Below are 23743 nucleotides of genomic sequence, written 5' to 3' on the forward strand. Positions count from 1 at the left end.
CATATGCTAAGACCTGATGAATGACGGGACAGATGATTACAAGATTACAAAGCAGAACATAGAAACATAGAAACATAGAAAATATGTGCAGGAGTAGGCCATTCGGCCCTTCGAGCCTGCACCGCCATTCAATATGATCATGGCTGATCATCCAACTCAGTCTCCTGTACCTGCCTTCTCTCCATACCCCCTGATCCCTTTAGCCACAAGGGCCACATCTAACTCCCTCTTAATTATAGCCAATGAACTGGCCTCAACTACCTTCTGTGGCAGAGAATTCCAGAGATTCACCACTCTCTATGTGAAAAATGTTTTCCTCATCTCGGTCCAAAAAGATTTCCCCCTTATCCTTAAACTGTGACCCCTTGTTCTGGACTTCCCCAACATCGGGAACAATCTTCCTGCATCTAGCGAGTACAAGCTGAGTCTATCCAGTCTTTCTTCATATGAAAGTCCTGACATCCCAGGAATCAGTCTGGTGAACCTTCTCTGTACACCCTCTATGGCAAGAATGTCTTTCCTCAGATTAGGAGACCAAAACTGTACGCAATACTCCAGGTGTGGTCTCACCAAGACCCTGTACAACTGCAGTAGAATCTCCCTGCTCCTATACTCAAATCCTTTTGCTATGAATGCTAACATACCATTCGCCTGCAGGCCTACTTTTAATGACTGGTGTACCATGATATCCAGGTCTCGTTGCATCTCCCCTTTTCCTAATCGGCCACCATTCAGATAATAGTCTACTTTCCTGTTTTTGTCACCAAAGTGGATAACCTCACATTTATCTACATTATACTGCACCTGCCATGCATTTGCGCACTCACCCAGCCTATCCAAGTCACCTTGCAGCCTCCTAGCATACTCCTCACAGCTAACACTGTCCCCCAGCTTCGTGTCATCCGCAAATTTGGAGATGTTGCCTTCAATTCCCTCGTCCAAATCATTAATATATATTGTAAATAGCTGGGGTCCCAGCACTGAGCCTTGCGGTACCCCACTAGTCACTGCCTGCCATTGTGTAAAGGACCCGTTTACTCCTACTCTTTGCTTCCTGTCTGCCAGCCGGTTTTCTATCCACATCAATACTGAACCCCCAATACCGTGTGCTTTAAGTTTGTATACTAATCTCCTATGACCTTGTCGAAAGTCTTCTGAAAGTCCAGATATAACACATCCACTGGTTCTCCCTTATCCACTCTTCTAGTTACATCCTCGAAAAATTCTATAAGATTCAGTCAGAACACCATGGTCGATGCTCTTAGTGGGGACTGTATGAGAATATAAATGTGAAAATGTGATCAACATGTTAATATGGTTGATGAAGATTTTCTTCCGTCTGTGTGTGAAATTGCAGCCAAGTGCCATTGTTAAAGAGATTCTATCAGCATATTTGAAATAATGGACATATCTTGTCTACTGTACAAAACAAGGACTTGAAACTGTCCCACAATCGTGGCATAGAGATGTTTTTTGAGCAATGTTACATCAAGTAGAGCTGTATTATGGTAATATCTGGAAAAATATATCTTTTCAAATTTCCCACTGAATGCATAGGAATCATCAGTGTGAAATCAATTGCAAAACCTCCACCTGCTGGTCCTGTCTGAGTAATGATCTTGCACCATAGGCAAAATAAATGCAGTATTTCCTCAGGCTGTAGGAGCAAGCCACCAAAGCTCTTTACAGTCACAGTCTACTAGACCTTATCATAGAATACACGTATATCTGTGAAAAATTGAATAATCATTTCCTGGTACTGATTAAATGCCACATAATGTGGATTGAAGTGAAGTACATGGGTTCATATATCACAAATGATGTACTAAAGCTACTTGAAAGATTTTTGAAAGCTAACCCCCCTCGTCTGTGTCCAACTATTATCTGCCACACATTGTCCTGCCTCTCCCCTCATCTTGCTTTCTTCTCTCTAGCTACAATCAGTCTTAAGGGTCTCAACCCAAAATGTCACCTATCTATTGTTTACCAGAGATGCTGCCTGACCTGCCCGGTTATTCCAGAATATTATGTCCTTTTTGTCTTACCTGCTAAGTTAATTTCTGGCAATGGATCTCAGTTTTAATCTACTCTATCCACAAATTTCATGAAGAGGAAAAGAATCAAGTTCCTATTGTTCCTGCATATCAGCTAGCTTCACTTCTTCTTGCGTATGGCATGCACATACTATGGTTGTCGGACAACTTGTTCTATTTGATCTTATTTGATTGTGCACGCCGGTTTGATTGCATTTGTCGAAACAGGGCGGACCACGTGAAGGTTGCAATCTTCCACCCCATCAACTAATTTTAAGTGGGGCAGCTAATATCTCAGTAAACTATTCAAAGGATTTTAAAACTTGGCAGGAAACATTATTTGGCCATTTGCTTGCTGACAATAGAAGAACTTCACACAGTACAAAAGATATGAAGAGATTAGTGAGAACCTTGTTAAAATATGGCTTCTCAGGCTGTACAAAAATGTCATATGTTCAGCAAAATGTTCTTTGTCACTTGGGCAAGTCCAATTTGCACCGATAGAAGCAGGAATCGTAGTAGATATGTGGAGAATCAAATAACACCAGGTTGAAATTGATGACAATATTAAAAATGTTCATATGAATCAAGTTTTCTCACATATATTAACCAAGTCTGGTTGGTGGTCCATGCACTCATGCAATTGTGTAAAGTTTTCCTAATATAGCACCTTATGATAATGTATCCTAACTCACTCCACATTAGTGTTATTAAGCAGAATTTAATACTGATCAATTTAAGGTCTTATAATAAACAATAACAAAAATTTTGGGTAATGTGCTTGATTTTAAAGAACATCTTAGAACATAGAACGTAGAAGAGTACAACAAAGGGACAGGCCCTTTGGCCCACAATATCTATGCTGACCATGATGACAACTTAATCCATCTGCCTGCGCATTGTTTACATCTAACTATCTATCTATATTTATTACTAAAACTCTCATCTTGTTTTTTTGTTTGTTTGTTTATTTGTTTGTTTGTTTGTATATATATATATACATGTGTGTGTTCCCCAAACTCCGCCAAAATGGTACACAATAATGCTACAATTTTAGGCCCACCTTACTCACCATTGTCCTGTGATTTGCATTAGCCAAATTTGTTTCAGATTGATGTTATATTTTTCAACTTATTAACATTTTAAACTTAAATTGACTTAAAACCGCGCCCTCATTTGCCAGCCTCACCTGCGCAGTTGGGGGAGGCCCGTCAGCTATGTCACAATTGAAAGTTGTGCCGGTGACATGACAGTGATGCAAAATGATGCCATCTCCCCGCGCATGCTTAGTGGGCCCAGTATCCGTGCTTGCACTGTTGGGGGCTTGGCTGATTTTCAAATTTGCCTTTTTTTTTTCCTGCGTGTACTTGCCTGGCCTCACAATGGGGGTCCCAAGGCTCCATGGGTAAGTTTTGTTCTATTTTACAAACGGCTCCACGGGTCCTCTATTCACTTTATTAACTTTAACTTAATTTCTGCCATCAATGCCACAACTTTGAACATGGCAGTCACATCTGCACAATGCGGGCCCGTCAACCCCACAAGCGCAGTTTGGCGGAATATTGCATTGGGGGATCGGAACCCAACGGGCCGCACTTGGTCTGGTATATATTACTAAAACTCTCATCTTTTTTTTTGTTTCTTTGTTTGATTATTGTTTGTTTGTATATAGATATATATATGTGTGTTCCCCAAACTCCACCAAAATGATAGAGGATAGTGCTACGATTTTTTGCCCACCTTACTCACCATTGTCCTAGAGTGTAGAGTAGGAAGTTTCGTTCAGATTTATGTTATATTTTACAACGTATTGACATTTTAAACTTTAATAAAATTCGTAGTCATGTTCCCACTTGCCGGCCACGCCTGCGCAGTTGGGGGAGGCCCATCAGCCACATCACAATTGAAAATGGCACCGGTGATGCGGCAGTGATGCAAAATGATGCCGTCTCACCTCGTGAGGGCAGTGGGCCCTGAATCCGTGCCTGCACAGTTGGGGTATTTGCCGATTTTCAGATCGCCATTTTATTTTCAAGTGTACTTGCCTGGCCTCACAGCGGGGACCCAACGGCTCCACACGTAAATTTTGTTCTATTTTACAAACGATGCTACAGGTCCTCTAATCACTTTATTAACTTTAACTTAATTTCTGCCATCAACGGCACAACTTTGAACACGGCAGTCATGCCTGCGCAGTATGGGTCCGTCAGTCATGCATGCGCAGCTTGGTGGAATATTGCATTGGGGGAATGGGACCCAACGGGTCCGCGCTTGGTCTATTCTCTCTTAAAAATAAAAAGGGAAATAGAAATATTTAGGAAAGCCATGTTAGAGCTTAGATTCTTTGCATTGATACCAATAGTGTGGTGATATTAATGTGATTTATGATTATTCAATCATATGTGATCTGTGCCTATGAAATATTTAACTACTTATCAGTCATAAAATATTTTGCGTAGTATCCTGAATTACGGAGATAGCCAGCTCCTTTGGTACACACGCTGCAGAAATATTAGCAAACACATTCCAGATTACAAACTAGCCTTTTGTAATACCTTAGTGTATTTTGTGGCTAGCTTAAACCATAAATTACTCTCGTTGGCATCAGCTTGCATCTTGTGTTTGAGTACGGTAATAAGAATGAAATACTGTTTTCTGCATGGTACCATAAATTCTTTATGTGCCAATTGATCAAGGTGTGTTGTGACAATATTGTAGAGAGAAGCTTTGTTACATTGAATTAACCAATCTGACCTTACACACAGCTTGCGATGGATAACTCTTACAATGTATTTTCACTTTAATCTTAAAACAACGTAGTTTACAGTTCCGTGCTCATATTCTGCAGGGGATACCAAATGCCAATGCTGCCTAAATGTTAACCATTATAGAGTATTAATGACTGACATCTGCATTATTCATCCAATCGTAAACCGTTAAAGGAAAATGTAGATTGCGTGTAGTTGCTATTCAAAGGAGATATCATCAGGAAACATGTTTGTTTGTTCAACTCTAATTGATCTCAGATTTGTGCCATTGGAATTCATTCCTCCATATAAATATTTATAACAATATAATTTACCTATAATAAAAGTGCAGCAGAATAATAGCTTATGAATTACCGAGTCTTGAGAACAACTTGCCTATGGTCTGAAGAAGGATCTTGACCCGAAACGTCTCCTATTTCCTTCACTCCATAGATGCTGCCTCACCCACTGAGTTTCTCCAGCATTTTTGTCTACTTGCCAATGGGTATCAACGTTAACTTAATTCCTGAATGAATGGTCGTCAACATCAGAGGAATGAAAATCAGGGATCACAGGAAGGCCGCAATTGAAGGTGCGTAAATATCCTGAAGTGCTGCAACAGTAGATGACATGACAGAGGTAGAATGTTACGTGTCATTGTGAAGGAATCTTACCTAATGTGGGCATCGCTAGAGTCAAGTCAAGACAAGTCAAGTCAAGAGAGTTTATTGTCATGTGTCCCAGATAGGACAATGAAATTCTTGCTTTGCTTCAGCACAACAGAATATAGAAGGCATGAATACAGAACAGATCAGTGTGTCCATATACCATTGTATAAATATATACACACATGAATAAATAAAACAGATAAAGTGCAAATAAACTGATAATGGGCTATTAATGTTCAGAGTTTTGTTTGAGTTGATTTCAATGGCTGTAGGGAAGAAGCTGTTTCTGAACCTGGACGTTGCAGTCTTCAGGCTCCTGTACCCTCTACCTGAAGGTAGCGGGGAGATGAGTGTATGGCCAGGATGATGTGGGTCCTTGATGATGCTGCCAGCCTTTTTGAGGCAGCGACTGCGATAGATCCCCTCGATGGTAGGGAGGTCAGAGCCGATGATGGATTGGGCAGTGTTTACTACTTTTTGTAGTCTTTTTCGCTCCTGGGCGCTCAGATTGCCGAACCAAGCCACGATGCAACCGGTCAGCAATCTCTCTACTGTGCACCTGTAGAAGTTAGAGAGAGTCTTCCTTGACATACCGACTCTCCGTAATCATCTCAGGACGTAGAGGCACTGATGTGCTTTCTTTATAATAGCATCAGTGTTCTCGGACCAGGAGAGATCTTCAGAGATGTGCACGCCCAGGAAATTGAAGCTCTTGACTCTTTCCACCATCGACCCGTTGATATAAACGGGACTGTGGGTCCCCATCCTACCCCTTCCAAAGTCCACAATCAGTTCCTTGGTTTTGCTGGTGTTGAGTACCAGGTTATTGTGCTGGCACCATTTGGTCAGTGGGTCGATCTCACTTCTATACTCTGACTCGTCCCCATCAGTAATACGTCCCACAACAGTGGTGTCGTCAGCGAACTTGATGATGGAGTTTGCACTATGACCGGCTACTCAGTCATGAGTATAGAGTCATATACTCATATTCTCAGGATGAGTAAACTCATCCTGAGAATTCCTTTGCATGAAATTCCTTCAATTGCTTTAAAAGTCAATTTCTCAGCCCATTTTCAGTTCTCCTCTGCTGCTTGAGTTACTCAGGCATTTTGTATCTACGGTGTAAACTAGCATCTGCAGTTCCTTCCTACACAAAGTCAAATATTGCCCAATTATGATAAATAATTGTCTGTCATAATTGAATAGGATTTTTGTGCAATCCCTGAAATAGGAAACAACCCCATTAAAACAGAGAGAAAGAATAAAGGAAGAAACAGCACACTGCACCGTGACTTGTGGGGGTGGGATGGGATTGGAGTCTTAACTGTAAGATTATTTGGGGAAGGTGGATATAAATTAAAACCAGGGAATGTTGAAGCGTGCTCAGGTAGCATGGGAGGAGAGAAAGACACACAAGGCTCAGTAATCTATTTATGACTACATGTGCTAAATGCACAATTTAGCAGCTTATGCATGTATTCTTATAATCTTTGGAAATTAATTTCAATATAATCATATTTAAGAAGCAGATCAATATGTATAAGCTCTTACATGACATTTTGAACATTGGACAAAGGATAAATGTCAAATTCTACTGTTAATATGTTAGGCCCATGACCTTTGATCAAGGATAGATGGATGTTTGTGTAGAACACGCAAACACAAGGTATTTTGCGAGTGGGGAGGACAAGAGGTGGGGTGTGGGGCAGGGAAAGAGCATATCTTCTGAGAGGAGACTTATTTCTTTCCCTGCCACTTCCATTTTAGATTTATAAGATCATAGAGGTATACAGCATGGAGACTGACCATTTGACCCCCACCATGTTCACATTGACCAGCGGGCACCCATCCATATTAATCCCATCTTCCAGCCCGTCATCTTGTAGATCAAGACAATTTATGTTCCCCTGAAAACATTCCTTAAATGCTGTCAACGAGTCTTCTGCCACCGCTCTCTCCAGCAGTACATTCCAAGTACTCACCCCTCTCTGGCTGATAAAGGAATCCCTCAGATCACCTCAAGTCCTCTTCATCTCCATCCTCTTCCCTATCACAAATCTTGTCCTTTTATCAATCCCTTTCCTGATTTAGTCTTTATACCCAATCACAACCCTGCTGAAGCTTATTCTTTTTGTAATTTTACAAGATTCTAACATAATTATGAATCTTATGCGATTTTGTTGCTTCTCAACCACTGTGTTTCTAGCATTCAAGGGTGTAAAAGCGTCCCTCAGGAACCTATATTTGTATTCCGATCACAACTGAGTAAAGTATCAAATGTCCATGCAGAGGAGATCACTATTGGGAAAGCTAAATATACCTTCCATAAATAAATCTTTAATTTGTTATGTTCCCTCCTCCTCTGCTCTCTTGCAATCTGATTCATCACGGACATGGTCCTGAAATTGATTGAAGTTCCCCTAAAGATCAGTGGCACATTTCTCACAGTTTAATGGACATTAACTACCATGGAATACAAAATCTATTCGTGATAAGGATATATAAGTTCCCTGGAGTCATCAGTATCATTCATTTGAACTTGAGAATTAATAGATTCTGAGAAGATGGCAGGATTTGTATTAATCATTTGTCCTTTTTCATGCTTATTAGTGTAGGATGGATAATACTGAAAGAGAGATTCAATTGGACCTGCACAGGTAGTAAATCTCTAAAATAATGACTAGTCCTCAGTAATATAGTGGTTAACATCCCCGCCTGTCACATGGATGACTGGGGTTTAATTCTCTGCTGGGCAGTTACTGTTGTGTTATGGGCGGCACAGTGGTGCAGAAGTAGTGATGTTGCCTTACAGCCTCAGAGACCCAGGTTCGACCCTGACTACAGCTGCTGTCTATATGGAGTTTGTACGTTCTCCCCATGACCTGCGTGGGTTTTCTCTGGGTGCTCCGGTTTCCTCCCACACTCCAAAGAGGTACAGGTTTGTAGGTTAATTGGCTTGGTAAAATTGTAAATCGTCCTTAACGTGTGTAGGATAGTGTTGGTGTGCAGGGATTGCTGGTCGGCACGGACTCGGGGAGCCGAAGGGCCAGTTTCCACACTGTATTTCTAAACTAAACTCAACAACTGTTGCCCAATGGATTGGGGAAGTGATCAGCATATGAGAGACAATAAGTACGGGAAAAAAAGTGGGACATAGGAGATATGGGATTTTTCTGAGACCAGGTATGTACTGGATGGGGTGAACGGCCTCCTTTTATGCCATAAGAAAATATGAAAATATAAATATTAAATAAATGTATCGCTCTGCGTGATAAATCATGCCTCTGTGTGCCGCATAATCAAGAGTTTCAACTAATGGTTCATTAACATGTCGGTCAAACCATGGACTCTGAGTGGGCATCCTAGTTATGCGATGATGAGGAATGACTAATATCCTGAGCCTGCCAATATCTCAGGTCATTTAGGAGACCAGGTTTAAGGGAACTGTGGTCTTTGCACAGTGTTAAATTATCGAGCTATGCATTAAGTTAATTTATGGACAAGTGTGTATCTAGTTCTTTGTCTCTCTATAAAGAAATAATATCTTCTTGTCTTGTCTTTTGCTGAGCAATTTTCCTCCAAGAACAATTTATTCTACACCAGTTAAAGCAATCTTAGAGCAAGTATTGAATCATTTATAAATTTTTGAGGATATTTGGAAAATGCTATGTGAATTACTACCTATTATATTGTTAATGGAATGTTGGTAGGAATTATGATAGATGATGAAATTCCATCATCCATAATAGATGGGAAATTAGTTTTGGCACAAATGAAGTTCCAACATGGATGTGATTTTCTAGTTTGTGTGTCCATGACTAGGACACAGTAATTGTGTCCGTTATATATGCTCTACAAACTTAAAGCACACGGTATTGGGGGTTCAGTATTGATGTGGATAGAGAACTGGCTGGCAGACAGGAAGCAAAGAGTAGGAGTAAAGAGTAGGGTCCTTTTCACAATGGCAGGCAGTGAATAGTGGGGTACCGCAAGGTTCAGTGCTGGGACCCCAGCTATTTACAATATATATTAATGATTTGGATGAGGGAATTGAATGCAACATCTCCAAGTTTACGGATGACACGAAGCTGGGGGGCAGTGTTAGCTGTGAGGAGGATGCTCGGAGGCTGTAAGGTGACTTGGATAGGCTGGGTGAGTTGGCAAATGCATGGCAGATGCAGTATAATGTGGATAAATGTGAGGTTATCCACTTTGGTGGCAAAAACAGGAAAGTAGACTATTATCTGAATGGTGGCCGATTAGGAAAAGGGGAGATGCAACGAGACCTGGGTGTTTAAGAAGGAACTGCAGATCCTGGAAAATCAAAGGTACACAAAATAGCTCAGCGGGTGCAGCAGCATCTATGGAGCGAAGGAAATAGGCAACGTTTCTGGTCGAAACCCTTCTTCAGACCTGGGTGTCATGGTACACCATGGTACACCAGTCATTGAAAGTAGGCATGCAGGTGCAGCAGGCAGTGAAGAAAGCGAATGGTATGTTAGCATTCATAGCAAAAGATTTGAGTATATGAGCAGGGAGGTTCTGCTGCAGTTGTACAGGGTCTTGGTGAGACCACACCTGGAGTACTGCGTAAAGTTTTGGTCTCGTAATCTGAGGAAAGACATTCTTGCCGTAGAGGGAGTACAGAGAAGGTTCACCAGACTGATTCCTGGGATGTCAGGACTTTAATATGAAGAAAGATTGGATAGACTCGGCTTGTACTCGCTAGAATTTAGAAGATGAGGAGGGATCTTATAGAAACGTACAAAATTCTTAAGGGGTTGGACAGGCTAGATGCAGGAAGATTGTTCCTGATGTTGGGGAAGTCCAGAACAAGGGGTCACAGTTTAAGGATAAGGGGAAAATCTTTCAGGACTGAGATGAGAAAAACATTTTTCACACAGAGAGTGGTGAATCTCTGGAATTCTCTGCCACAGAAGGTAGTTGAGGTCAGTTCATTGGCTATATTTAAGAGGGAGTTAGATGTGGCCCATGTGGTTAAAGGGATCACAGGGTATGGAGAGAAGGCAGGTACATGATACTGAGTTGGATGATCAGCCATGATCATATTGAATGGCGGTGCAGGCTCGAAGGGCCGAATGGCCTACTCCTGCACCTATTTTCTATGTTTCTATTTTTCTATATAAGATAGATAATCTGATATTTTCTAAGTTTGCCTATCAGTTAATCATTACTTGATATCACAATTATTAAAATGAACTATGACACATGCTGAAAATCTGAAAATAAGTAGAAATAATTAGCAGGTTTGAATATTTACTACTCCCATATACACTTCATGCAGGCATACCCTGTTATTTAGCAGTCAGTTATAACTCATTCTTAGCATAAATATGGAATCTCTCCTTCTGTGCACCCTCTCACAGACCTTCCCCTTTGGGTCTCACCTTTTCCATCATGCCCCGCCACTACCATTTCTGCATCTTTTCCCAGTTGTGAAGGTTACCTATTTGTAATGTTAACTCTGTTTCCCTCTCCACAGATGCTGCCTGACCAGATGGCTATTCTCAGCACTCTATGTTTATTTCTGTAAGTGAATGTGACACCCTAGCAATGTGAAGCAAAGGTATAAAATGGTAAAAAGACTGAGCAGCTCTGGCAAAGAGAAACAACAATATTTCAGGTTGATGACAAAAGGTTTTGTTTCAGGTTTCTAGTACCTGCAATCCTTTTCTGGGTTTTCACTTACCATAAAGGGCCTGTCCCACTTAGGTGACCTAACCCACTAGTTTAGAAGACCTTAAGCGAGTTGAAAAAAGGAACAAAGGAACCAGGGAGTTACGGAGGGAGTGGTCTCTGCGGAAAGCCAAAAGGGGAGGAGATGGGAAGATGTGGCCAGTGGTGGGATCCCGTTGGTGGTGTCGAAAATGTCAAAGGATTATCTGTTGTATGTGACGGTTGGTGGGGTGGAATGTGAGGACAAGGGGGACTCTGTCCTTGTTATGAGTGGGGGGATGGGGAGTGAGAGCGGAGCTATGGGATATAGAGGAGACCCTTGTGAGAGCCTCATCTATAGACGAAGAGGAGAACCCCCGTACCCTAAAGAATGAGGACATCTCCGATGCCCTGGTTTGGAACATCTCAGATGCGGCATAGATGGAGGAATTAGGAGATGGGGATAGAGCCCTTACAGGAAGCAGGGTGGGAAGAAGTGTAGTCCTTCTCGTACATTTTGGTTTGTTTAAATTTGTGGGAGCATAGTTTGTGGTTTGTAACCTTGAACACTTATTGCTTAAATTCAGAAATACCCAAGAGACTGGAATTAAAGGAATTAAAACTCAAAGTCTTATCAGGTTGGCAGAGCCAAGGCATGTGAAGGGAAGAATACAAGATTTTTGGAAAGAAGGGTGGAAACATTTTAACAGATAAATTGCATAGTCCTTTTGTTAAGGTAGATATTTGAATTTAATTGAGTCATTTTCGTTCTGCCAATGGAAATTATGAATTTCCTTATTAATGTATTGAAGTTAAAAATAAATCAGTACATCCTGCTACTAAACAATTAATAGGTGGATATCTGTGGTTGTGTTACAGTTCAGAAGACCACCAGGGGCGCCGCACGATTGGCAGCCCCGCCAACAGTCTGTTTGTTTTTTCACTTTTTTAAAATATGTTTTAGTGTGTTATAAGTTTGTGTAAATTATCTCAAGTTTATTTTATGTGGGGGTAGGGGGAGTGGTCGGGGGAACAGTTATTTTTTCAGTTTCTTACCTTGCCGGATATGCGATTAATTTTTGGATCATATTCTCCGGTCACTCTGCAGCCTACCATCGATGAAGCTGGAAGCCTCCTCAGACTGACCTTGGGACCCACTGTGGTGCGTGGACTTACATCGGAGTTGATTCCTTGCCTGGGATCGCTCCAACCGAGGCCTGCGGACTTTACGTTGGGAGCTCGTAGTCTCAGGAGAGGTCGTGGATGTCGGGAGCTCCAACGTCGCGGAAGGTTCAACCAGCCCCAACGCGGGGTTCGATCGTTCGGCACGGGGGCCAACTGGTCTATAATTCCCTTTTCTCTCTCCTGTCTTTCTTAAAAAGTGAGATAACATTAGCTACCCTCCAATTTACAGGAACTGATCCTGAATCTATAGAACATTGGAAAATGATCTCCAATGCGTCCACAATTTCTAGAGCCACTTCCTTAAGTACCCTGGGATGCAGACCATCAGGCCCTGGGGATTTATCAGGCTTCAGTCCCATCAGTCTACCCAACACCATTTCCTGCCTAATGTGAATTTCTTTCAGTTCCTCCGTTACTCTAGATCCTCGTATGTTGCAAAACATACTTGGCTAATAAAATATTATTGTGATTGTGATTGTGATTGATTCTAATTATAAATTACAATCTGAACTGTAACATAACCATAGATAACTACCTATTAAAACTGATTTCCTAGTCAGGCGGATATTGAGTAATGCTAACAAAGATAAAGTAGATTAAAATTTGTGTACAGTTAACAGGCATAGGTTGAATATATTTTGCAAAGGCCAATGGGTGAACAGTTGGAGCACTTCTGTAAGAACTAAATATTTGGCATGGCAACATGCACATTGTGTCCAAATTATGTTCCATTGATTTCAATGCAATAGAACTCTTCCAAACGTGACTTCAACACAAATATTTTATATTTGTAAAACAGAGGATGAAATTTAGCACCATGATTTCCACGTTGGTTCACGCATTGTGGTGATCTTGCTGCCCATCTGGATGTTTGAGCTTGTTTCTTTGATCACTCTATACTTCATGGATTACAATTCCCCACAATCCTCTCTGTCCTCACTATGTAATCATGTCAATTAAAAATATTGGCCTTCATTTTCATTTTGAGAGCAATAGGTTAAATGCTTCCCAAGAGAAAAGAGGGACAACTTCATAAATGATGAAATGTTCCCAAACCCTGGTGAATATATTTAAAGGACCCAATGCCTATATTTGCTTCCATTTCCCTGCAGTGGTGACCTAATAGAAGTGGCTGGCATATAGCTGGACCACAAGACAAGGTCAGAAAAGAAAGGGAGAAGGATTGGAAATTCAGGGATACAGGAGAGTGGAAAGCTAGAGAATAGCTAATTAGAAACATTGGAAGAAAAGACCTGGAAGAGGACAAAAAAGACACTGAATCCAAAGGCTGGAGGTTGGAATCAAGTAATCAGGGGTATGGTATTGGATTTAGAAAGGTTCAAATCCAGAATCTGAATTTACATAGAATCAAGCTATAAATGTTGGAGTTTGCTGCTTAATGTGGGAAGAAGTAAGATTGATGGTTGAAATCAGAGTGCACTGGGGTGAAAATCAAAGCTATAGTGGGACTAAGAGTGAGATTTTTTTTAGTTTAGAGGTACAGCATGGAAACAGGCCCTTCGGCCCACCGGGTCTGCACCAACCAGCGATCCCCACACATTAACACTATCCCACATACACTAGGGACAATTTATATTTATAGAAAGCGAATGAACTTACAAACTGTACGTTTAGGAGTGTGGGAGGAAACCGAAGATCTTGGAGAAAACCCACGCGGTCACGGGGAGAATATACAGACTCAGTACAGACGGCACCTGTAGTCGGGACTGACAGTGTCTCTGCCGCTGCAAACGCTGTACGGTAGCAACTATACCTCTGCGCCGAGATATGAGATTAATGCCAATAGTGGAGTGAAAATGAAAGGTTAAAATTGAGGGAGATATGAGACCTATTCGAACCCAGTGATAACAGAGTTCAGAGGCCTCAGATAGTTGCAGAATAGTTGCAAAATTGATGTTTGCTCTGGCTGGGGTGTCTTTAACTAAGGGTCGCCATCTCACATTACTGTGAAATACTTAGGTTGGATGTGAGAATAAATGTATTTGACCCCAGGTGCTGAATCTTTGGAATTCACCAAACAAGAACAGTGCAATAGAGAAATATGGATGTAGTGCAGGAAATTTAGGAGAAATAAAAGATTAGACATGATATCATTAAATTGCTAATGAGGTAGAAGGGATGAATGGTCTTGTCCTGCTTTTAGTTCTTTTGATTTTTCTTTCTTATATACTCATGAGTGTACCAGATCTAAGAGTCATGAGACTTGAGGGCATGGCCTCCAATTGTGGAGCAAAACAGATAAACAATGCATTGCACACACAAACTGGAGATATGCAGAGATTGGGGATATGACTGGAGGGAGAAAGGGTTGATTGAGAAATGCAACACATTTGAAAACAAGGGTGAGAGTTTTAAAATTGCATGACCAATAGTTTGGTCAATATAATGATGATGCCTGAAAATGACATTCACTTTAGCCTCTTCCAGTTTTAAAAGGTCAGGTAGTGTTCAGCTGAAATGCTAGATATGACCGAATACAACTTTAAAACATTGTAACTTGCATAGGAACTTTAAATAGAAATGAATTTTGTTAAAATATTGCTCTAAAAATGTAACTCTACTCTTATTCCTAGCAAAGTAATCCAGTGTGTTATCAATATTCCATTTCAGAAGTGAATTTTGCAATCCCAGCAGAATCATATTGCATTTCCTTGCAGAGAGATGAATAATGGAGCGATAATTACATTTTGGTAGAGATAGATTTATAGTTACTGGGGTCAATCTGTTTTAAACATGTTAAAGCAATTGGGATTCAATGAAGGCTCGGCTAAAAATTGGATCCAAAAGCCTCCAACTGAATTGAAATACCCTATTACTCCAACAGTTCTAGAATAGGATTTAAATTGGTAACAGTCTGACTTAAATGCAATAATGAAATAAAATACAGTGAAGTGAATTGATTGAAGCAACCAAAAAAAAATTGGAGCAACTCATCTATCGATGGTTTGATTGATGAGAATATCACCAATGTTTTGTGAACCAACCGAGCATTAATGTTTTAACATTCCGCCCAGTTCTAAGTATTTACATTAAGGTAATGAATCAAATTATCTTTAAAAAATGTCAAAAGTAACAAAATAAATTTAAGGCAGCTGAGCTTAAGCTTTTAACCTGTAGATTCCTGAAGTCTGGGAAGAGTTTATATGCATTCCAAAAATATATCTCTAAACCTTTATCAGTTCTTCAGCCAAAACCATTATCAGGTTCCAGGCATGAGTCAAGATCATTTCCAGTACAAAAGAAGCATTTAAGGGCCTGTCCCACCAGCATGCGATTGCATGCGTCTAGCGCGACCAAACGTGGTCGCTTGAGGCGTACGGCCTCGCGGGGCAGGTCCCAATTCGAACCGCGGAGGCGTATGGAGTTGTGCGGGGCTGGTCCCAACATCATACTCACCAATCAGCTGGGCAGGAGGCGGGCCGACTGAATTTGGATGGCGCACGGCGTCGGACGGTGACGCCATCATGCAACGGCACGCCGGGCGGTGACGTCATCTCGCTACGCCACGCGCTGGGTGTACGCTGTCAAGATGCTGCATACGACATCAAGGCACTGCGTGTGATGTCAAGACACTGCATACGCCCGTCGAGACGCTGCGTATGCCCTCAATGTGTCTGTGGGCTGATAGGCCGTTGGCGCGTGGGATTTTCGGACAGTACAAGATTTTTGGAGCCCGCGTGATGTCGCGGCCAGCCCTGCACAACTCCATACGCCTCCGCCGATCGAAGTGGGACCAGCCCCTCAAGGCCGTACGCCTCAAGCGACCATGTTTGGTCGCGCTAGACACATGCAATCGCATGCTGGTGGGACAGGCCCTTTACTCTACCAGGCAAGAATATTCATGGGACACTTTACAGCAGCACAATTTAAGATCGTGATGGTAAGTAATGAGTCTAAGTAACAAAAATGTAACCTACATCCAATGGGTTAAATGTTTGCTGCAGAGGCAAATTGTTAATACTGGCCACATTAAAGACACCATAAAATGGAGGATCCCTGCACTTGTCAGAATTGCTTAACTCTTGTCAGCTGAAATTTACAGGCTTTGGATGGTGCCAGCTAGTCTAGGCTTAGACTGGTATGCAGGATGGTGAGGGGTCCAGGTATTCTCCTTGTTTCCCCTAAATTGATTAAAATGTATTGCAGTTTTGCAAACGAATCCTAAATGCTTCAGTTTTATTGGATCGCTGCAAGGGCATTGTAAATAGTGTAAATAATGTTGCGAGATTGTCATCCTGTTGGTTGATGATTGGTCGAGCTGTTGAGCCTTGGAGAAACTGTTTGAATCACAGGGCATATGTTTCAATGTTTATTCTTGTTTGCCTCCTTCTAGAACTTTCTCTCAAATACATTGTATTGGTTACTGTATTATTGGGTTAGGGAAATCATATACTGTGTTAATCAATATCTGTTATTGGTCTGTAAAGAGATCACCCCCATATGGTTCAGCCCCTCAAGGTTCGGGGACCTATCAAAGGTAGCTACCACGAGGTCCAATGTCAATCTTCTGGGAGAATGCTTAGACTGCATGACCTTATGGAGTGTTTCTGCTTGCACGAGGCAAATGTTGCATTATTTGATTAATTGACTTCCTTCCAGAAGCTTCGGTAGAAACATTGGTTGGGACTCTTTATAATTGGATTGGGGAACTGTCAATAATACTTTAATGTAATCGTCATTTATAATTGGCTTGTAAGGGGAGCCACCCCTATGTACTTTGACCCCTCAGAGTTCATTGACCTATAAAAGGTATCCCCATTTGGATCGGTGTTGATCTTCTGGAAAGGTGCTTGGTGCGTGACATTTTTGTAGTGTCTGCTTGTACGAGGCTGAAGGGCTTGGCTAGGCAGAGACAAGGATCGAACGTGCGGTCGTTTAGGTATCCTATAGGGTGATTTGTTGTTTGTTCAAAAATAAAGTTAATTTGGTCCAGTGCTTGACTCAGTGTTTTTACTGAACTAGACTAATGGGGCCGTCCCACTGTATGAGCTAATTCAAGAGCTCTCCCGAGTTAAAAAACAACTTCAAACTCGTGGTAAGCACGTAAAATGTACGTTGCGGGCACATGTTGAAAAATGTCCATGAGAGCCCCGAGTACCTACAAGCGGCTATTACCGTAATTCTCCGAGTTCGAATCAGGGGAAACTCGGGAGAACTCTTGAATTAGCTTGTACAGTGGGACAGCCCCATTAGGGGGGTAAGATTTAGGAGCATATTTACAGAGGGAGCATTGAGACTGCACTGCTGCATTGAAACAGATATGTTCAAGTTCAGAATCTCTATTCAAGAGCGACCATGTACTGCAAGGGATATCATATCCATGATTGGTTCAGTTTACGACCCTTTGGGATTTCTTGCACAATTTACACTGCCAGCCAAGTTGATTTTGCAGGATCTTTGTAAGGAAAAACTTGGATGGGATGAGAGTATAACACAAACTTCCTCTCACCGATGGACAGAATGGTTAGCAGAACTCATAAAGGTTTCAAAATTCAAAGTGGACCATGCATGAAGCCTACAAGCTTGGTAAGGTCAGAGGTGCACATTGCATAATTTCTCAGATGCCAGTGAAAGTGGCATATCTATGACTGGAAAATGATAACAAAGAAGTACATGTTGCATTCTTAATGGGAAAGGCCAGAGTGGCACCATTGAAACAAATGACATTTCCCAGAATGGAACTTACTGCCGCAGTCTTAGCTGTTAAAGTTGACATATTGCTGCACAAGGAACCACAGCTTCAAATGGAAGAATCTATCTTCTGGACCGATATACTACAGTGCTTAAATATTTCAACAATGAGAACAAACGTTTCTTGCCATTTGTAGCAAACAGAATCTCTTTTGTATTCGGAGCTACATATTTCACAAAGGAAATATTTCATATTTACATATTTACATATTTCACAAAGGAAATATGTTAACACAAAATAAAATCCTGTGGATGAAGCTTGCAGAGGACTGCAGACCGCTCACTAAGCAATAAGATGGATCAATGGACCAGAGTTTCTCTGTAAGTCAGACAGAGATTGGGCAAAACTTGAGGTGGGATTTGAAATCTCTGCTAATGATCCGGAAATTAAACAAAGCACCACAGTTATTGCTAAAAATCCTATTATTCTCTTGAAGGATTTTTACACTTCAACATTATTGTTACAACAATTCGATGAATTGATCGGACATGGAGGAAGAAGTTTCATGCAATCAAAACTTAGGGGTTTTGTGTTTTGGACTATATACTGGGTATCATGTTAAGGGTTTGGTGCGCACGATACAACTTCAAACTAAATACAATGTTTTAATAAACCAATAACCAAGTTATGCTTGCTTCTAGAAAGCGAAGGTGAAATGGAAGAATCAGTGAAGAAGTTTGAATGCGGATATATAATGCATGCTATTTAAAAAATATATATGTTAAGCCTTCATAGCTACTTTTTTGATGTCTATTAGTAATTGCCGCGTTATATACTCAGAACAATTAGGGGCCGTTATGTAGTGGCCACTTGGCTTAACTAGATGTGTCATAAATTATGGCATTTGCCTAAATTTAGTCTGTCTGTAATCATGTGGGTGAGATTTATTACGTAGTCAGAGATGTATTTGCCGCTGGGATTCTTGCGCAGAAGCTTGTAGTTTTTTAGTTAGTTCGGAGGAAGCATGGTGGGACGGCATAGCTTCCGACCATTGGTCAGAGCTTTCCAACATCAAAGGAGTTTAACGTTTCAGAGCCATATGCTGGAGTTTGACTAAGATTAAAATGTACTTATCAAGAAGAAGTTTGGATGAATATCTTACTGTTTTACTTTGACAATAAAGACACTTTTAATCAAGAGACTGTGTTTTGAAGATTTATCTTTCGACGGCTTTGAATGTCTCGTGGAGAGCTTCCATGCGTAACCAAAGCTATCTCCTTACCCCTTTGTCTTCTCCTAGTGGCTAGAGGGGGCAATTACTTGAACGATATAATAATCTGCCACTATGGTGTGTAGGATGTGAAAGAGGGCTAACATAGAACTATTGTACAGGTCGGCGTGGTCGGAGTGGACTTCGTGGGGCCAAAGGACCTGTTTCCGCACTGTATCTCTAAACTCTAACCTGAACTTTGTAGTCAAAATTTGAATGAAAAAGAAGAAACAAAGAAGAAATAAAGAACTGCAGATGCCAAAGATAGACAAAAGTGCTGGAGTAACTCAACAGGTCAGGCAGCATCTCTGGAGAAAAAGGATAGGTGACATTTTGGGTTGTGACCCTTCTTCAGGCTAAAAATATGTGGTGGTGGAGCGAGGGGGGGGGGGGGGGGGGGACAAATGCTGGTGCAGAGAAAAGCCCAGGACCAATCAGGCCAGCCACAAATGAACTCAGATAGGTTGGTGCCCTGTTTGCCACCCACAAATGAACTCAGATAGGTTGGTATCCTGTTGGGTCCATTGTTGGCTGGGAAGGAATGAACTGAAGAGTGATACAATGTGAGCTGAGGTATTGGTTAAATGACTAGGAGGAAGGAAGTGGACAAGGGTGGAGGGACGAGGAGGGAGGAGTGTGGGGAGGGGAGTATAGGTTAAAGTTACTTATAATTAAATAATTTAAAGTTCATACCGCTGGGTTGTAAGCTAACTTCAATGTTCACACTGCTGGGTTGTGAGCTAAATTCAACATTCATACCACTGGGTTGCAAGCTGTATCAGCCCAGCAGTATGAATGTTAAATTCTCTAATTCTAAGTAACTTCTACCGATACTCTGCTCCCCTGCCCCCTAGTTATTTAACCAGTTTGTCAGTTTTCCACATTGCATCCATTATGAGTTTATACTTCCTGAGCCAACAATGGGCCCACCGATCACTACCATGCCTGATCTTATTTGTGGCTGGCCCTGTTTGGTCCTGGTCTTTTCTCGCCTCCAGCTCTTCACCCCCTCTTCAAAGACGAGGAACCGTGACTTTGCAAGACCTTTGAGCTCCTCCAGAGGTTGGGTGAGGGACCCATAAGAGCAGCATGGGAGAAACCATTATTTAGTAGTTATGAATGAGGACAGAGTTTCAATGCAAAGTACACCTTATAGACTATGCTTTGCCTTCAGAATCCAAGTTCAATTAAGCAATCTTTTGATTTAGAAGTTAAAGCAGAGCTTTTGCTGTGGTAATGTTCCCTGAACAATGTTTTCAATATTCTATAATTCACAGTTATTCGCACTGGCTTATTAAATGATTCATGCTCTCAGCTCGTTTCGTATGGCCCTGTGACTTTTATATCACAATGTAATTTATTTGACCTCAGATTTGAACGATTTAGCATTTTCATATAACTTATTGAGGAACGGCTTTGACATAGCAGAATACAAGTTTATTTAAGCTGAATTGTGGCTTGAATTACTATATATAAATTATACCTTTTGTCAAAGCAGTTCTGCCAAGCCACCTTTAAAGTAAAGGATGGATTCTTTAAAAGTCCAATCATTTCTCCCATTATGAGCATCATTTGTATTCATAAAGGAAGAAGACAAAGTAATCCTAATAAATTTGTCGGAAATTACAGCTGACTTCATTATGCATCCTGCTTTATTTACAGATAATACGTTCACTTATTACAAACCTTATAGCCACAACTTACTATTTGTAATGAGCTTTGGTTGACATAATGCTCTTTGTACTTGAGTGCAATTGCAGTACTTTACATGAAAAAGGATCTCATCAATCACTGGCACTATTTTAGTAAACTGCTTTTCTTTGCATGAGTATGCATGTCTGCAAATTTGGCATGCAGTGCTGTTGCATTTCAAGCTGTATGTTAAATTAAAGTAGCAGCTCTTGTCAATTTATATCAATTAATTTGTTTTCCAAACTACCCAGATATTGTGCATTAGTTCTGTAGCTTATCAAGAGCCTATGGAGTGACCAATGAGGCAAGAGGAGTAGAACCCACGGAGCCAGCCCAGGCATTTAGGACCGCTGAATTTCAGGAATTCTGGGGGGATGTTATCAGGACCATGGGCCTTTCCGCATTTCAATTGAGAGATGACAGAAGAGAGTTCTGCAGAGCAAAAGGGTGCTAGGAGCCCATCAATGCCTGGAGCTTTCCAAAGATTAGTGGTTTCCTGTTTGACAGAATGAGTATGGTACTTGTCCGCGTCTTAGAAGTGGCCGTTGGCCAGGACCTGGTGGGCGATGCAGTTGGCCGTGACAGGCAATGCTTTGGGCGGGTACTTCGACCGGTGAGGCGATTGAAGGTCTCCCAAGCCACCCTACTGGACTGTGAAGTCAATTTGTTGGACTGTCTCTGATGACCTGCGGCCGACCCAAGGAACTATCAGCCCATCTCGCTCCTCTGTGTCTTGTACAAGCTCCTTGAACAGCTTCTCCTGGCCCGGCTCGATCCAATCGTCGACCCCCAACTACCCGCTGAACAAGCTGGATTTCGTCTTGGATGCTGCACCACCCACCAAATAGTCAAGCTGACCCATGACATCGAAGACAGTTTTGAAAAGGTCACAAGGCGGGCGTCACACTGGTGGACCTCACCGCCGCCAATGATACTGTGTGGCACCAGGGCCGGATCTTGAAGCTCCTCCCATCCATTCCTGACTGTCATTTAGTGGGGTTCCTTGCCATCATCCTTGCCAACCACAGTTTGAACTTAAGACCAGCGACGGACAATCTTGCCGACTGCGACGCCTAAGAAACGGAGTCCTTCAAGGCTCAGTACTGGCCCCCATGCTCATCAATCTCTATATCAGCGATCTGCCACGCATGACCTCGCGCCAGTATGGACATGCAGATGACCTGGCCCTACCGCATTCGGACACGAGTTGGTCAAACATGGAGGATGTGTTCTCAGCGGATATGGAACTTGAGCTACCTTAAGACCTGGAGACTAAAACTGAGTGTTGGAAAAACAATCACAATGGCCTTTTACTTGAATAACAAGGGAGCTCAATGCCAGCCAACCGTCTCCCCCAATGGGTCACCCCTACCCTCTAACCCATTTCCTACATACCTCGGGGTGAAACTAGTTCGACAGCTGACCAAAGAGCAACACTTTGAAGCTCTCCATGCTAAAATCTCGGCGCAGAACAATCTCCTGCATTGCTTGGGTGGATCGTCATGGGGCGGCAGATCATCTACTCTCCGAACCAGTGCTCTTGCACTCGTGTACAGCGCCACTGAGTACGCCGCCCCTGCATGGTGCCACAGCGCTCATACTAGCAAGCTAGGGGTGTAAGAGGACGAAGGTCTAGCAATTGTTCAAGGGTTAGTGCAAACATATGTGGAGAATCTGTACCTATAAACTTACTGTGCACTAGGTTCAACAAATTGGTTCCAGGCGTGAGAGAGTGCCTCCTGAAAAATAATTAAAGTTAGCTCTTCTAGTTTAGAAGAATGAGAAGATTTTATTGAAAACTATAGGATTCAAAGATGGCTTGAAGAATAGCTGCCAAGAAGTTGCCTCCTTGAGCTGGAGGGTCTAGAACAAGAAGGGGAAAGAGTCTTAATTTAAAAAAAATGACCATTCGGGACTGAGATATAAAACGTTGTCACTCAGATGGTGGTATATCTTTGGAATTCTCTATACCAAAGAGTTCTAGATTCTCAGTTGCCGAATACATTCAAGGCCAAGACAATCCTCAAATGAGAGCAAAGGTTGCTTAGATGGAGCAGAAATATGGACTTGAGATGAAGGATCAGCCATCATCTAGTTGGACACTGGAACATGTTCAGGAGACCAAAAGATCTACTGTCTTTTATTTTGTTCCTTTGTGAAATAAAACGTCCTTATACTTTATATAAGAGAGTCAGGGGTGGAAGTTGGTGGAGTGGCTTTTACTCAGGAGAAGGTGCTTGGGAAGTTGAAAGGGTTGAATGTAGATAAGTCAACTGGACCGGATGTACTGCACCCTAGCATTTTGAAAGAGGTAGTTTTGGAGATTGTGGAGGCATTAGCACAATGTCTCCACATTTCAATAATCACTAAAGACAGGAGTGGTTACAGATGATTGGTTAGTCTGACTTCAGTGGTTGGTAAGATTATAAAGTACATTATAAAGGATGAGGTAATGGAGTACCTCGAAGTTCATGATAAAATACGACAAAGTCAGCATGGTTTTGTGAAGTTGTTGCTTATGCCCTGTCCCACCTAGGAAACCTGAACGGAAACCTCTGGTGACCTTGCCCGCGACCCAAGGTTTCCATGAGGTTGGCGGAGGTTTTGGTCACTCGCCTGGAAAGCCTCGAGCTGGATCGACCAAAGTGCGAGCTGCATCTACCGACTGCACACACACACACACATACAAACACATCGCGAAGGTGGGTGCCATGGAGAGCGGAGGAGCACTGTCTGCGTGATGAAGAGGAAGGTAAACTGCTGCCACAGAGCACGGTAAGTCCTTTGGAGAGCGTGGGGGGGGGGGTAAGAGGGGGAGG

The sequence above is a fragment of the Amblyraja radiata genome, chromosome 6, assembly GCF_010909765.2.
Source record: "Amblyraja radiata isolate CabotCenter1 chromosome 6, sAmbRad1.1.pri, whole genome shotgun sequence".
Taxonomy (NCBI): Eukaryota; Metazoa; Chordata; class Chondrichthyes; order Rajiformes; family Rajidae; genus Amblyraja; species Amblyraja radiata.